Source organism: Nomascus leucogenys, chromosome 1a (assembly GCF_006542625.1).
Source record: "Nomascus leucogenys isolate Asia chromosome 1a, Asia_NLE_v1, whole genome shotgun sequence".
Classification (NCBI taxonomy): domain Eukaryota; kingdom Metazoa; phylum Chordata; class Mammalia; order Primates; family Hylobatidae; genus Nomascus; species Nomascus leucogenys.
In genome coordinates, this window is record NC_044381.1 from 4,137,330 (window position 1) to 4,153,011 (window position 15,682).

Consider the following 15,682-nt stretch of genomic DNA (forward strand, 5'->3'; position numbering starts at 1 on the left):
GGGTATTGTCATAAAGATAGTAATTAAAAAATGGAATGGAAATAAACCCACACATATATATGGTCAACTGATTTTTCAATGAAAACATTAAGGTAATTAAATGGAAAAATTATTGTCTTTTTCAACAAATGGAACTGGAACAATCACATACCCATTTGGAAAGATACAACACCTCATATCATATACAATAATTAACTCAAAATGTATCATAAGCCTAAAAATGAGATTATAAGCTACCAGAAGAACATACAAGGCAATCTAAATGATATTCGTTTAGATAAAAATCTTTAGCACTCCACAAAAAGCACAAAGGAAAAAATCAATAAATTGGGCTTCATCAAAATTAAAGACTTACTCTTTGAAAAAGCACACTTAAGAAAATGAAAGCACAAGCCCATAGACTTGGAAAAAAAAAATTGGAAAACATATCTCTGATAAAGGACTTATATCCGGAATATGTAAATATATATACAGAACTCAATAAGAAGGAAACAAAGAACTGTTTTTTTAAAACTAGGGGCTGGGCACTGGGGCTTATGCTTATAATCCCAACACTTTGGGAGGCCAAGGCAGGAGGATCGTTTGAGCCTAGGAGTTCAAGACCAGCCTGGGCAACATAGGGAGACCCCAGCATCTACAAAAAGTTAAAAAAATTAGCCAGGCCTGGAGGTACACGCCTACGGTCCCAGCTCCTCAGAGGGTGAGGCGGGAGGATTGTTTGGGCCTGGGAAGTCAAGGCTTCAGGGAGCTGTGATCATGCCACTGCACTACTGCCTTCATAAATAAAAATGAAAATAAAAAATAGGGAAATGGTTTGGACACTTTACATAAGAATATATGCAAATGACCAAAAAGTACATGAGAAAATGCTCAAAATATTAATCATTTTAGGGAAATACAAAGTAATGTAACTGTAATGAGTTACCATTACACCTTCATTAGAATGATAGCTAAAATAAAAAGAACTGTTAATACCAAGTGTTGACAAGGATGTAGAGCAACTGGCAGGGATGCAAAATGGTACAGTCACTTTGGAAAACAGTTTGGCAGTTACTTAGAAAAGTTAAAACATACCCTTATCATATGACTCAGCAATCGCTTCGTACACATTTGTCCGAGTAAAATAAAAACATATGTCCATTAAAACACTTATAGTGCATGACAGTGTCTACATAACTGTTTTATTCATAATAGATAAACCCTGAAAAAGAAAAATTCCATCAAATAGTTACTAGAATAACTAAATTGCGGTATAGCCACACAGTAAACTACCACTCAGCAATAAAAAGGAACAAACTGCTGATACATATACAGGTAAAATCTAAAAGAGGCCAGGTGCAAAAACTACATACTGCATGATTCCATTTATATAAAATTCTAGAAACAGCAAAATTGTAGTACTATAAAGTAGATCTGTGGATGCCAGGAGCAATGAGATGGGGTAAAGGATTGACTACAAAAGGGCAGGAACAAACTTTTGGGGGTGATGGAAATGATCCATATTTGGTTGTAATGGTGGAACACAATTGTATACATCTGCCACAACTCATCAAATTGTACACTTAAAATCGCTGAATTATACTCTAAGTAAATTACGTCCCAATAAAGCTGATTTAACAAATAAAAGCAATTAAATATATGTTGAAGACTTTTACACCGGTGGGAATGTTTGATAACTTACCCATCCAAGAAACAGTTCCAATTTGTTAGATTTGAACAGGTAAAAATGTAAATACTAAAAAAAAAAAAAAAAAAAAATTCAAAAGGTATTGGTGGAGAAGTAAGCGTCTCTCTCACCCCTATGACTTCTATGCCTTTTACCACTTAATTTATATTCACAAGGAAACAATATTGGTATATAAGGACCTGTTCCTAATTAAGGTATTTATATGTTAAAGGGGCGCTTTATTAAAATAGAAGAATCACTAACTCATAACAATATGCAGGTCATTATTTTCCAGAGGGGAACCTTCCCCAAAGCCCTTGCAATCTGAATTCTTTACCCCTATAAATCAAGAGTATCAGTAGTCTGACAGCATCTTAGTATCTCACTTCTAACAACCTGCCAATCCTTGTTCTAATATCTTGTGACAAATATAAACCATTTCTTATATGTTAATCTGTTTTGCTTTTTTTCTTTTTTTGAAACAGAGTCTCACTCTGTTTCCCAGGCTGGAATGCAGTAGCATGATCTCAGCTCACCACAACCTCCGCCTCCCGAGTTCAAGTGATTCTCCTGCCTCAGTCTCCTTAGTAGCTGGGATTACAGGCATACACCACCATGCTCAGCTAACTTTTTTTTGTTTCTTTGTATTTTTAGTAGAGACAGGGTCTCACCATGTTAGCCAGCCTGGTCTTGAACTCCCAACCTTAGGTGATCCACCTGCCTCAGCCTCCCAAAGTACTGAGATTACAAGCGTGAGCCACTACACTTGGCCCATATGTTAATCTGGATATATTACAAGTTCAATGAAAATATCCTTAAAGAGTAACTACAAAAATCAAAGCTATTATTCTTATTCTACAGGAGTTTACAGTATACAAAGAAGAGAAGGTATACAAACAGGGCATTTTTATTAATAATACAAGATACTATATATTTCAAAATAGAGCAGTGAGTGGTAAAGATAGTAAGTATTGCTATGGTGAAAAAAAGAAAAAGCAAAAGTGGACTGAAAGGAGATGGGGGAACTTGACTATTCCTAAAAATCAGGATTTGAAAAAAAAAGTGAAGGACAGCATTCTTAGCAGGGCAAAGAACAGGACAATGATGTAGCTGTGACCATACGAACAACATTTCCAGTGGTCAGAGTAGAGACAAAATATTTGAGTTGGAAAATAAGAGAGAAATACAAGATTGGAAGTACAGAATTTATTCAAACAGCATTTATTAAGTACCTATTATATGCCATGCATAGTACAGAAATGAGCTGTTTGAAAAGAAATTCCAGAGTAAGAAATTTTGTCTTTTTACTCTGTGGCAGGAAAATAGAGTTCTGAAGAACTCATGGCAATTTCATATAACATTATTTTAACCAATCTTGGCAACAAATAATTTTAAATAATAGAAAAACAGAGACTCAGGAAGGTGTATGTATATGCTTAAGGTCATATAGCCAAAATCAAAGCAAAAATCCCACATCTTCCTATTCCTAGCTCCATGCTCCTTGTCTTGCTCTACTGGCTATATCCTTTAGTCCTTTTCATTTTCTCAAGCAAATAATAAATTATTAAAAGAAAAAAATGTGATGCAATAAAAGCAATGTTTTAGTCAAATGCATATGACTAGGTTGTACGGGCTGAATTAAAAGATAAAGAACATGGAAAAAATGAAATCTATTAGTACAGGTTGGCAGAAAAGTAATTGTGGCTTTTGCGAATTACTTTTGCACTAACCTAAAGTTACTGTAATAATCTAGGAATTGGTGGTAGCAGTAGGAATGGAAGCCATTGGATATGAGACTTTGCATAAAAAGATTCAATTAGATGTCTTATTTGAAAGTACCAAGAGATTCAAAGATAACTAGGTGATTAGTAAGTACAGCCACTGATAAAATGTAAATGTCAAGAAATGAGTCTATTTTATTGGGGAAATCATCTACTGTGGTCAAATTATTGCCCAAAGTCAAACATATTAGATCAAACATTTTATAAGTTTCTATCCCTGAAACAGAATAATCCAGTTTACTACCATCCTTGGATCTGTTATTTACAAATACTTATCATTTTCTGTCTAGACTTAAAGCCTAGACACCACCCTCTATCCAACCCCCAGAGGTATTCATATGCATAAAGCCCAATAAGAGTTTATGTCCACTTCCTGGAAACCTCTAAGAGAGAGCTGATATACCTAAATCTAAAGAATTATATATATATATATATATATATATATATATATACACACACACACACGCACACACACGTGTGTGTGTATACGTGTGTGTGTACGTGTGTGTGTGTGTGTGTGTACGTGTGTGTGTGTGTATAGTTAAGTCTATCACTGAGCCAAGGCTTTCTTTCAGGGCATCAGGATTATTTGTCAGTCATAAGTAAATGACTAATCTCTATATCATACATTAAGGCTTGCAACTGAGAAAGTATTTTAAAACCTACATAAAGATGAATCTATCTTCCCTCTTACATGAAAATTATTTCTCAAGGAAAGGTTATATTCATAACTTCTAAGGTCCTGAAGAATTCCATTCACTTATGATATTAATTTATTAATGAAAATACTGGACTAGTAGCTCTTTAATAATTATAAATCAAGACATCCAACAGAATAACTAGTCTTCAAAAGAGGATAACAAAGAGGGTGAGGACCAAAGAAGAAAGAGCTAAACCCAAGTAAAAGCATATGCAGCCTGGAATGGAAAGAACAGAGGTCAATGCTGCTCTTTGCAATGGCCAGTAGAGGCTGCCAGTGTACAAGCACACACAGGGCTTCCCCTCCCTGCCTCCCACAGACACAGAGTTGTCAACAAAATAAGAAACATTTCCATGGCATAATATGAAGCCCAGCACTCTAGGCTCATCACAGAGCATCATGCAGCAGCAATCACCAAGTGTCCTTTCAACCATGGCTTCTGGGTATGTGTCATGGGAACAAAAGAAAGCCAGAATGTTTTTTGAGTACTTTTGAAAGATGATCACATTTAGCCACTGTCTGACCAAAAGAAACCACCAATCCTATGTGATTACCTTTCCAGAAATGATACCTCAAGTTTTACAGACATGTAAAAATGGGTATTTTCCATGAAAGATAACTCAATTTAGGGCCTTCAAAATCCTTATTTGAAAAGATGTATTACTCGGCTTCTTCAAATACAGTGAATTGTTACAGCTAAAGGAAATTTTCAGTTACTGAGTACAGAGACATAATTTGATCTAAAATTTGTAAGTATCATTCTTAAATTACAAATACTAACATACTTAAAAGGAATGTATTGATATTTGGCAGTCAGGTGAGATTCTGTCCATCTGTGCCCCTCACCCAGAGCCAAAAACACAAAGACACTCAAGTACACCAAGTGGCAATCACTTTTTAAAATTCATTTCATGAATCTGCTCTACAATTTTAAGAATTATGTATCTGGCCCTTTTTGAGCTCCACAACACTGCTATTTCTTGTAGAGAGAAACTTTGCTGTCAATCACTGCTCCCTTTTGCCACGCAAATATGTGCTGCAGCTTTCACTTGTCACTCCTATTATATGTAATGTAGGCAGCTTAGCACTAAATCAATTTAAGGAACTGCAGGAGTTAAATACATACATTATTATTATGATGACAGAAAAGGCAATGAATGTCTTGCAGCTCCATTTGCTTTCTTTGTTAAGAAAGAAAAAGCTAATTATCTGCAGCTGTCAACCATGAAGACCTAGACCTATTTAAGTCAACATTAGCCTTGGACAACTGAAAATATTTCTCAGATTTTTACCCGATTGTTTTCTTTTTGGAAAAAAAAAAGAAAAACCACATACTTTCATTACAAAATATTAAACATTCTAAAGGGCAATGTAAAAACAAGTTGAAAAATGTAAAACTACATACTTGTATCCCTTTTCAAAACCAATTCATTTAATATTTTTTAAAACTGCCTGTCAGTTTTTCGTAATACCCACTCTCTAATTAGTGGTAGCCAAAATTTAGAAAAATGCAAAGCATCTCCACGTAAATTCATTAAAAAAAATTCAAGTGAAAGCCCAGACTATTCGTTACAATGAAACTATGTTACAGATGATCAAGGGATAAATTCTGTTCATTTATTTAACAAAAAGAGAAAGAAAGAAATACATGTCCAAAGTTGAACTGCTGCAAAAAGACAGAAAATGCACACTGAATTTGTGTTCAATGTAGGAACACAAATATGTTATGCTTCTGTGTTCATATACTATTTCATATACATTATTTTCTTTACCTACCAATCTTCTATTTTCTAGTCTAGAACCATTAGAATCTAGAACTAAATACTTGGTTTTGAATTTTCTTTTTTCAAACTTAAGGATCGACTTGGTTATTTTTCCAGGACACCCAATAAGGATGAAAACAATATTTTCAATAAGTCAAAGATAAAGTCAATATATAAACTATGAAATCTCTCCGTACTGTGTTCTAAAAAGTGCACAAAGGTCATTATTCTTGATTGTGAATATAAATTTTTTTTGCACTTGTTTTTACTGGGTCAATGATAAAATATTATTTTCCTAATATTTTCTTTGGAAGAGCTCTTCTCATGGGAATACACTTAAAACTGTTTTAAAATTTCACGTTAAAATACTGTCCAGTTAGCTTTCAAATAATTTTTTAGACACCAATATAGATAAATTCAACCGTACAAAATCAACAACGTAAGAAAAACATGACATGTGACCCAAAATAATTATAGTTTTGAAAATTATAGCTCATGTTGCAGTGAGCTGAGATCGCGCCACTGTACTCCAGCCTGGGCGACAGAGCGTGACTCCATCTCAAAAAAAAAAAAAAAAAAAAAAAAAAAAAATTATAGCTCATGTGTAAGTCCCTAAACCAGCCTTAAGAAGGAAGCCTTTTCAAAGTACACCTGACCTACAACTCCAAGATGCTGATTTGCCACAAGCACCCCTGCAATATTCAGGGATCACTATTGTAATCCCCAGTCTCAAATGTGTTAGAGACAAGAAAGAGAAGGTCAAGAACCATTAGTATAAATAGCATAAAAATCAAACACATCTCAGATCCAAAGGATGATATGTAAAAATGGACAGCCAGTCAGGTTTAAGTACAGACACAGACACAGCCTATGTAGTTGGTAGGTTAAAACAACAACAACAAAAACAGTATAGTTATGTGGCCACAAAATACTAAGTAAATATTTCACTGTCACAAACTAGTAACTGACAGGAGCAAGATTCCATCTCAACTTGTCACAACAAAGCCCAGATTCTTTTTTTTTTTTTTTTTTGAGACGGAGTCTTGCTCTGTCATCCAGGCTGGAGTGCAGTGGTGCGATCTTGCCTCACTACAAGCTCCACCTGCCGGGTTCATGCCATTATCCTGCCTTAGCCTCCCGAGTAGCTGGGCCTACAGGCGCCCGCCACCACAACCCGGCTAATTTTTTGTATTTTTTTTTTTTTTTAGTAGAGACAGGATTTCACCATGTTAGCGAGGATGGTCTCGATCTCCTGACCTCGTGATCCGCCCGCCTCAGCCTCCCAAAGTGCTGGGATTACAGGCGGTGAGCCACTGTACCGGGCCAAAGCCCAAATTCTTTTCACAGCCCGATACTATCTCCAGAGTTCTTCTCTGACATGGCTTTACATTTTCAGAAACCTGTATCTATTGTGATTGAGACAGTTGCTATCCTTTACAATTGATGATGCTGGTGAGATGTTATCATCTATGCATATAAACAGAGCACAATTGACAAAAGTATTAGGAGGTGATCCTTGTCTTAAAATGAGCAGGATAAGAGAGATGACCTTCGAAGGGTTCTTCTAGCATTCTAACATTCTATGAGTAGTTTATCTTATTAAGATGTTTGGGAACAGATAAAAAATCTCTGGCTCTTTCTTTTCTAACTTTCTGAAATCTGTTCAAGATAGTAACTCCTACCCCATCACTATTTTACAAAAATTTAAATATAGTATCTACATTAATGTAACTCTCACAAATGTGTGATGTCGATTATTTTATACAGATGAGAGTACTGAAATTCAAAAAGATTGTGGTGCCTTGGCCCAAAGCACCAAATTACTAAACAGCAGAGAAATTCTAAAGGCAAATCTGTCCCACTCACAGCTAAGGACATTTACCCTTATATATAGTAGATGCTTCCATAATAACAGCATCCATTTGTACATCACTGTACCTTTGTCACCTGTTCCCTAACTTTGTCCTCAGAACAACCCTGCAATAAAACAAGGCAAGTAATATCATTCTGGCATCGTTTTACAAATAACTGAGTCTTGGAGAATTTAAATCACTTGCTCAAGGATGCTTACAGAGTAATGGTAAAGCCAAGTCTCAAACAGAGGTCTCCTAACTCCAAGTCTAGTGTTTCTTTTGTCACTATATCTGACTGTCAATTACAAGTTTGGCTTCAACACATCTTTGAAACATTTCTATGCCTACCCTGCTTAAACTTGTCTTTCTAAGTGTGAAATTCATTAAGTATAATTAAACTCATGAAAGCATTGTTTATGCTTATGTGTGGCATAATAACTTATGTTCCCAATATAGAATTACGTTTAAAATATATCTGTCTAAGACTTTTAAGAAAATTCTCACCCAGATTTTGAATGATCAAGAATAAGGTGGCTAGTTATTAGAAAAAATCCTCCTTAAATCCCAGCAAGGGGGAAAAAGGGATGCCTAATTTGGGAGTTTGTTGAATTATAAATCAGCCTTCTCCTTACATCCAATTTATAGAACAGACAGTAGTACTGCCTAGAATTCTGTCTTCACTTCTTCAGAACCTTTCTACCAAATGCACTGCGACTAATGAATGATCTTATTTAGTAAACCAGCTTCTTGCCCCTTCATTAGGTCCTAATCTAAATGATAGTATAAAGACATAAGGTTTTCTACTCGTGGCTGACTTATGATCAACAGCACCGGCTGGCCATGTGGCCTCATGAGGTCCTGGGACACAGAAGGGTCTTTTTTTGGACTTTATCAGTCTTAGGGCAGGCAATTTATTTTGAGCCAGAAAAATAAAATATAATCTTAGGCCATCTGGTTCTGTAACACACTGTATTTGTTTAGAAAGGTCACTGTTGTCAAGTTATTGAATGTTATCTCTGGAATTGACAGGAAGAGGGAAGTTTTTGAAAGAAGGCCAAGAATATTAAAGCACCGGATATTAAGGTGTAAAGCAGTATTTAAAAGCTTGGGCTTTAGTGTTAAACAGACCACATTTCAAATCCTAGCTCTACCACTTACTACTTAAATGACCTTGGGTAAGTCACTTTCTTTCTTAATTCGATTTTCCCCATCTATAAAATCTAGATAACACACCCTAGTGAGATATTGTAATGAGAAAATGAGGTAATACATATATGTCACTAGCTCATAGTTATTCAAAATTTATGTAATAATTATTTTCAGTATAATTTTTGTTCTAATTTTTGGCTTGCAACCAAAATTTTCATTACTTTTATAAACACTTCTCCAGACAGCAAAGTATAATTCCAAAACAGAATCACAATTTATACTATACAAAAGATATGGATTTAGAGCCTAACCCTAACAAAAACTTCAATCTATCTTAAGGATTTAAGCAACATTCATTTCTTTGTTAAATCAGATACGTAGCAACTATTACTTTGTCAGTGAAATGACTGAGTTACTATGTCAGTGAAGAATGAATACTAGGCTTATCAAATCCCTATCTGAACAACTTCAGGGGGACTAATACTGCTGTTTTATTGGACAACTGTTACAGTATCCTGATGTTGCTATGCAATAGTTATTTTCTGCACATTATGTAGTTTTCTATTAATGTTGCACAGCAGTACTATGATCCAACTATTGCAGTAACAAGATGATCCAGAGTTGACTTAGACAGGCTATTCAGGCCCTTTCGTGAGATTAGCAATGTGGTTAAAAATATACTAATAATTAAAACACTCATAAAAGAGTAGCTCAATCAAAACTCCATCTAGAATGTTGCTGAAGAGCAACAGTTTTGATTCAGCAGGCCAGAGTCTGGATCGACTTATATAACCCTTAAGGATCTCAATGGTAGGCAAACACTTCACCTGTGGAATTATCTCCACACATAATTGGATTTCCCAAATCAAAGTAGGCACTATAAGCCAGGGCAAAAGCTGCAGTCTTAGGCTAGAGAAGAAGATTTCCATCTGTTTTCTACTTCAAGTATTAGCTGCAACAGAGTTTCCCCTTTGGTGTCATAATAACAGGCACATATTTTTCATATGAACTACTGGGTTCTCTTATTTCTCCACAATGTTGACCTGAGAGATCTGAAAATCATTAAAAACATATTTCTAACTCTAGGGTCTAGCCAAGAAGACTACCTACAGACTCACACAAGTCTAAAACATGCATATTGAATTCGGGATCATAAAGATAAATGGATCCAAGAAATTTACAAGCCTATATAGAATAATAAACATGAGAAGCTCTCTTGATCAAGCTTCACTTACCCAGCTTGCTATGTAAACCCACACTGTTCCACTTCCTCTTTAACCATACTGACAGATGTCCACAGAATACTGAAAACTCACAGCCTGCAGAAGTCTCTCTAGCATGCCTCTCAACACTTCTGCTCCCAACTGCTGAGCTGTATATTCACCCAGAACAATATTTGTTCCAAAACCTCAACAGGGGAGTTTTATTGTTATTGTAATTAGCTAATTTAATTAAGTATCGCATAAACCATAAAAGCGAAAATAAAAGGTCTTGTATCTTTAAAAACTAAGTCAAACGCATTGAAAAGACTTGATAAAGGCAAGTCACTACAAAACACTGCTGTTGAAATAGTAAAAGATAAGAAATATTTTTAAAACTGGGAAAAATAATAAAATATAGAATACAATGTTTCTCAAAATGTAGCATGGAAGCCAAGCATAGAATACTGAGCCCCACCTTCCATAGTTTCTGATTCAGTAGGTCTGGAGTAAAACCAAAGAATTTGCATGCTATGAAATTCCCATGATGCTGAGGCTGCTGGGCTGGGAACCACACTTTGAGAATCACTGCTCTGCAAGTGTCTCAATTTTTTAATCTATATTAAAGAAACACAGCATAAACTGGATATGATTTGTTATAGATGTAGATTTATATAAGACTTGCAGTTCCAATCAGCAAGCCTATATTGAAAAGAAGGCCCTTGGTCCTAGTCACAAAAACAGTCTATTTATACATTTTGCACATTTCAAGTTAAAATGTTAGTGAGAAGTATGCAGCACTTTTTATGACCTACTGTTTTAACTGACTTTTTCTATTAACAGTCAAACTACAAGAACCCATCTCATCAGAAAAGATCCCTTGTCAAATACAGACTATGAAAGTACCACTGAAGTTTCAAAGTTCCTTTACCTTCACCATTTGCAAGAAGGAAACTCCGTGATTGTCTCATTGGTTATGAGACTTCCCCAAAACACAAACTCATAGAAGCTCATAATATCAATGACGCTTTTAAAATTAAAGTTAAAAGGTTTAGTATCACTCTCTCCAATTTATAGATGAGATTACTGACTCAGAAGAAATATATCTAAAGGTAAGTCAGCCAACAAGTGGCAGCCAAGACTCTGAATACAGATTTGTCTCCAAAAACTGCTTATTTTCCCAAACCACAAAATATTGCAGTATAATCTTTAAAAGAATCAAAGACAGGTTTGCAACAATACATCATTAGAACCCTAATCAATCTAAATGTCTGCGAAACAGAAAATGACCAAACTAGCAGCCAGGTATGGTGGCTCATGCCTGTAATCTCAGCACTTTGGGAGGCCAAGGAGGGAGAATCACTTGAGGCAACCAAGAGTTGAAGACCAGCCCGGGCAACACAGGAAGATCCCATCTCCACAATAAGTAAAAAATTAGCTGGGTGTGGTGACACATGCCTGTAGTCCTAGCTACTCGGGAGGCTGAGGCAGGAAGATTGCTTGAGCCCAGGTGATCGAGGTTGCAGTGAGCTATAATTGTGCCACTGCACTACCTGCCTGGGCAACAGAGCAAGACCCTGTCTCCAAAAAAAAAAAAAAGAAAGAAAAGAAGGAAGGAAGGAAGGCTGCCAACTATAAACAGTTATAAATGGATGATTATAAGCATTATATCTTCATCTTGAACATTGTAGGGTCCAGCCCCACAGGGTCAGTGGGTTTTTCTCGCAGTGTGCAGAGACGAGAGATTGTAGAAATAAAGACACAAGACAAAGAGATAAAAGAAAAGACAGCTGGGCCCGGGGGACCACTACCACCAAGACGCAGAGACCGGTAGTGGCCCTGAATGCCAAGCTGTGCTGTTATTTATTGGATACAAGGCAAAAGGGGCAGGGTAAGGAGTATGAGTCATCTCCAATGACTGACAAGGTCATGTGAGTCACATGTCCACTAGACAGGGGCCCTTCCCTGCCTGGCAGCCGAGGCAGAGAGAGAGAGACAGAGAGAGAGGACAGCTTACGCTATTATTTCTGCATATCGCATATATAGCGTATACAATAGCATACACTATTATTTCTGCATAATATTATGATATTATTTCTGCATATCAGAGACTTTTAGTACTTTCACTAATTTTGCTACTGCGGTCTAAAAGGCAGAGCCAGGTGTACAGGATGGAACATGAAAGCGGACTAGGAGCGTGACCACTGAAGCACAGCATCACAGGGAGATGGTTAGGCCTCCAGATAACTGCGGGTGGGCTTGATTGATGTCAGGCCCTCCACAAGAGGTGGAGTAGAATCTTCTCTAAACTCCCCTGAGGAAAGGGAGACTCCCTTCCCAGTCTGCTAAGTAGCGGGTGTTTTCCCTTGGCACTGACGCTACCACTAGACCACGGTCGGCTTGGCAACAGGCGTCTTCCCAGATGCTGGCATTACCACTAGACCAAGGAGCCCTCTGGCAGCCCTGTCTAGGTGTGACAGAGGGCTCACTCTTGTCTTCTGGTCACTTCTCACTATGTCCCCTCAGCTCCTATCTCTGTATGGCCGGGTTTTTCCTAGGTTATGATTACAGAGCGACGATTATTATAATATTGGCATAAAGAGTAATTGCTACAAATGATTAATGATACTCATATATAACATATATAATATATATACATATAATTCATATGATATTCATATATAATCATGTCTATGATCTAGATCTAGTATAACTCTTGTTGTTTTATGTCTTTTATTACACTGGAACGACTCGTGCCCTTGGTCTCTTGCCTTGGCATCTGGATGGCTTGCCGCCCACAGAACATGATCATAAACATCATCTATAAGCTGAAATTATTAAGTGCCAAGAGAGGATCATCAAATATAGGGCACTGGAAGGCAGCTAGTTTATCAGCATTGATGCAAAGTTTAGTATTTATGGACTGTTTGGAAACAGGGGAAGAGATGAGGGAGCTTAGTGACAGCAATCACCATTAAGATGATGCCATTAAATCAAGTCAATTTTAGAAACTAGAGGAAGAGACAAACAGCACCTTATCTCTGCCTTGTGAAGTAGTGATGCATTCATTTTGTATTATAAATTCCAGAAGAGAACCATATCTGTAAAACTATGAAGGAATCCATCTTTTATGTATCATAAGCCCATCAATACAACTTTATAAGAATTGCTTTATTCAGTTGTGTTTTAAATAACTGGAGAAAAAAATGTTACAAACAAAAATGCATTTATATGTATTTTTATACATGTCTTTCATGATGCCTGTAGTTACCTTTAACCATTCCTCTTTATTTCTTCACACGGATTAAAATTTACCATTAAGTGTCCTTTCATTTCAACCTGAAAGACTCCCTTTAATATTTCTTGGAGTTTGTGAGAATCTTTTCAGTTTTTGTCTATTTGGAAATGTCTTAATTTCACTTTCAGTTTTGAAGAAAAGTTTAGCTAAATAGAGAATTACTAGTTGACAGTCTTTTTCTTTGAACGTTGAAAATGTCTTCTAGCCTCCAGGGTTTCTCATAAGTTAGCTATTAAGCCTATTGAGGATTCCTTGTAACAAGTCATTTTTCTCTTGCTACTTTCAAGATTTTTCTTTAAATTCAACTATGATGGGTCTAGGTATGGATCACTTTGGGCTTATTCAAGTTGGATTACAGTGAGCTTGAATGTGTAGCATAGATTAATATTTTTCAGCAAGTTTGGAAAGTTTTCTGCCATTATGTTTTTAAAATATTCTTTCTGCCTCTTTCCCATCTTCTGGGAATCCTATAATGTCCATGTTGGCACAACATTTAATGGAGTCACATAAGTCTTTTGAGACTGTTCATTTTTCTTTCTGATCCTCACATTGAATAATCTCTACTGACCTAACTTCAAGTTAAAAGATTCCTTCCTTTGCCAATTTATATCTGTTGTTGCGCTCCTCTAGTGAATTTTTCATTTCAGTTATTATACTTTTAGGCTCCAGAATTTCCTTGTTTTTTAATAATTTCTATCTTTATTGATACTCTTTCACTGGTGAAATACCATTCTGATACTTCTCTTTAATTCTTTAGACATGGTTTCATTTAGTTCTTTGAATGTATTTGTAATAGCCAACTTAAAGACTATGAAGTCTAAAATCTAGGCTCCCACAGGGACTTTTTTTGTTAGTTTTTTATTATTCGTCTCTGTGTGTTATATTTCCTATTTCTTTGCATTTCTCAATTTTTGTTAAAACTGAACATTTTAGGTAATATATTTTAACAAATCTCATATCAGATTGCTCTACATTATTCCCCTAAATTTTTAAATCATCAGTGTGTTGTTTTTATTGATGCTGCTTATTTAGTACTTTCATGAACTAATTTTACAGATCCTGTATTCCCTGTAGTGTGGCGCCACCGAGTTCTCTGCTGGAACTTTTTATTTTTATTTTTTTTAGGATCTTGTTTTTATTTGTAAGCCTGGCTTCCTAGAAGTCATACCTGGACCAGTAAAATGTAGTAGTCAACCAATGATCATTTAAAAGATTTCCTTAAATGCTTTGCCTATATGTCTTCTACCCTTTGCCAAAGAAATCTTCATGAGAACTCATACCTTCAAACTTCAGGAAGCTTACAAATAGCACTGATTTTCACTTCCTGCTTACACAGTGCCTCAAGATCAGTCAGAGGTGACATTCTCCTTTCCCAGGTCATTTCTGGGCATGTGTACAGACTTGCACATTGTACAGCCTTTTAAATACCCAGGAATATGCCAGAGCTTTCCAAAGTTCCCTATAGTTGGCTAGTTCTCCAGACTTTCCTTTTAAATTCCTGCCCAGCTTCTTCCTTTGCCTCAACTGAAATCACAGCCTTAGGCAGTTGACATTTTGCCAACAGTTTGCTATTGTTTCAGTAATGCCCTGGGGGTAAGCTTTTTCTTCCCCCAACTGAGCTGAGTTCAGAGTCAAATCAAATATCCAACCACTCTCTCAGAAAAGAGTTTTCCCAGGGAGCTGCAAGTTGGGACAAAATATTAACTATGCTCTGGGGATGGTGCCTTTAATGGAGCTCCAGAAGTGGTCAGCTCTCTCCATTGTCTGCAATACTGCCAGCTTTTGGCTACACCACTAAGCTGGAGAGAGGGACAAGAATAACCCCAAGTTAAAATATCACAGACCCCACTGGTCTTCCCAAGATTCACTAGTTTTCTCTTGGACAGATGATTTTTCAATTCATACTCCTGCTTAATTGCCGGAATTCTAAAATGGCTGATTTTCATTATTTTACCCATATTTTTATTGCTGTATAGGGAGCACAAATTCACTGAGGCCCTCACTCCACCATCCTGGAAGTTGATCAAGTTCTGTAATACTCCGAATTTATAATTTTCAGGACAAAAAGAACTTAATCAAAAAAAAAAAACCCTCGGTTTGATTTTTTTTAAATATACTTAAAATTTTTAGATCACTGATTCTTATCTCTAATAGAAACTTACAAAAAAATCTGTATTGCAGTACTTAAATGAGAGTGAAACAGATCTGTGAGACAGGAAAAAATAAACTGCATAAACAATTTATCACATCTTTCCTGTTAACTAATATGTGAA

General features: G+C 36.2%; 1 protein-coding gene and 1 pseudogene across 4 annotated transcripts in view; one reads left to right on the forward strand and one right to left on the reverse strand.

The window, feature by feature from the left end:
- The window catches only part of RFX3 (regulatory factor X3), a 315,033-nt gene that overhangs the window by 253,867 nt on the left and 45,484 nt on the right, over positions 1–15,682 (reverse strand). The gene's annotated exons all lie outside the window — the stretch shown is intronic.
- LOC115831562 lies at positions 1,181–3,252 on the forward strand (annotated as a pseudogene).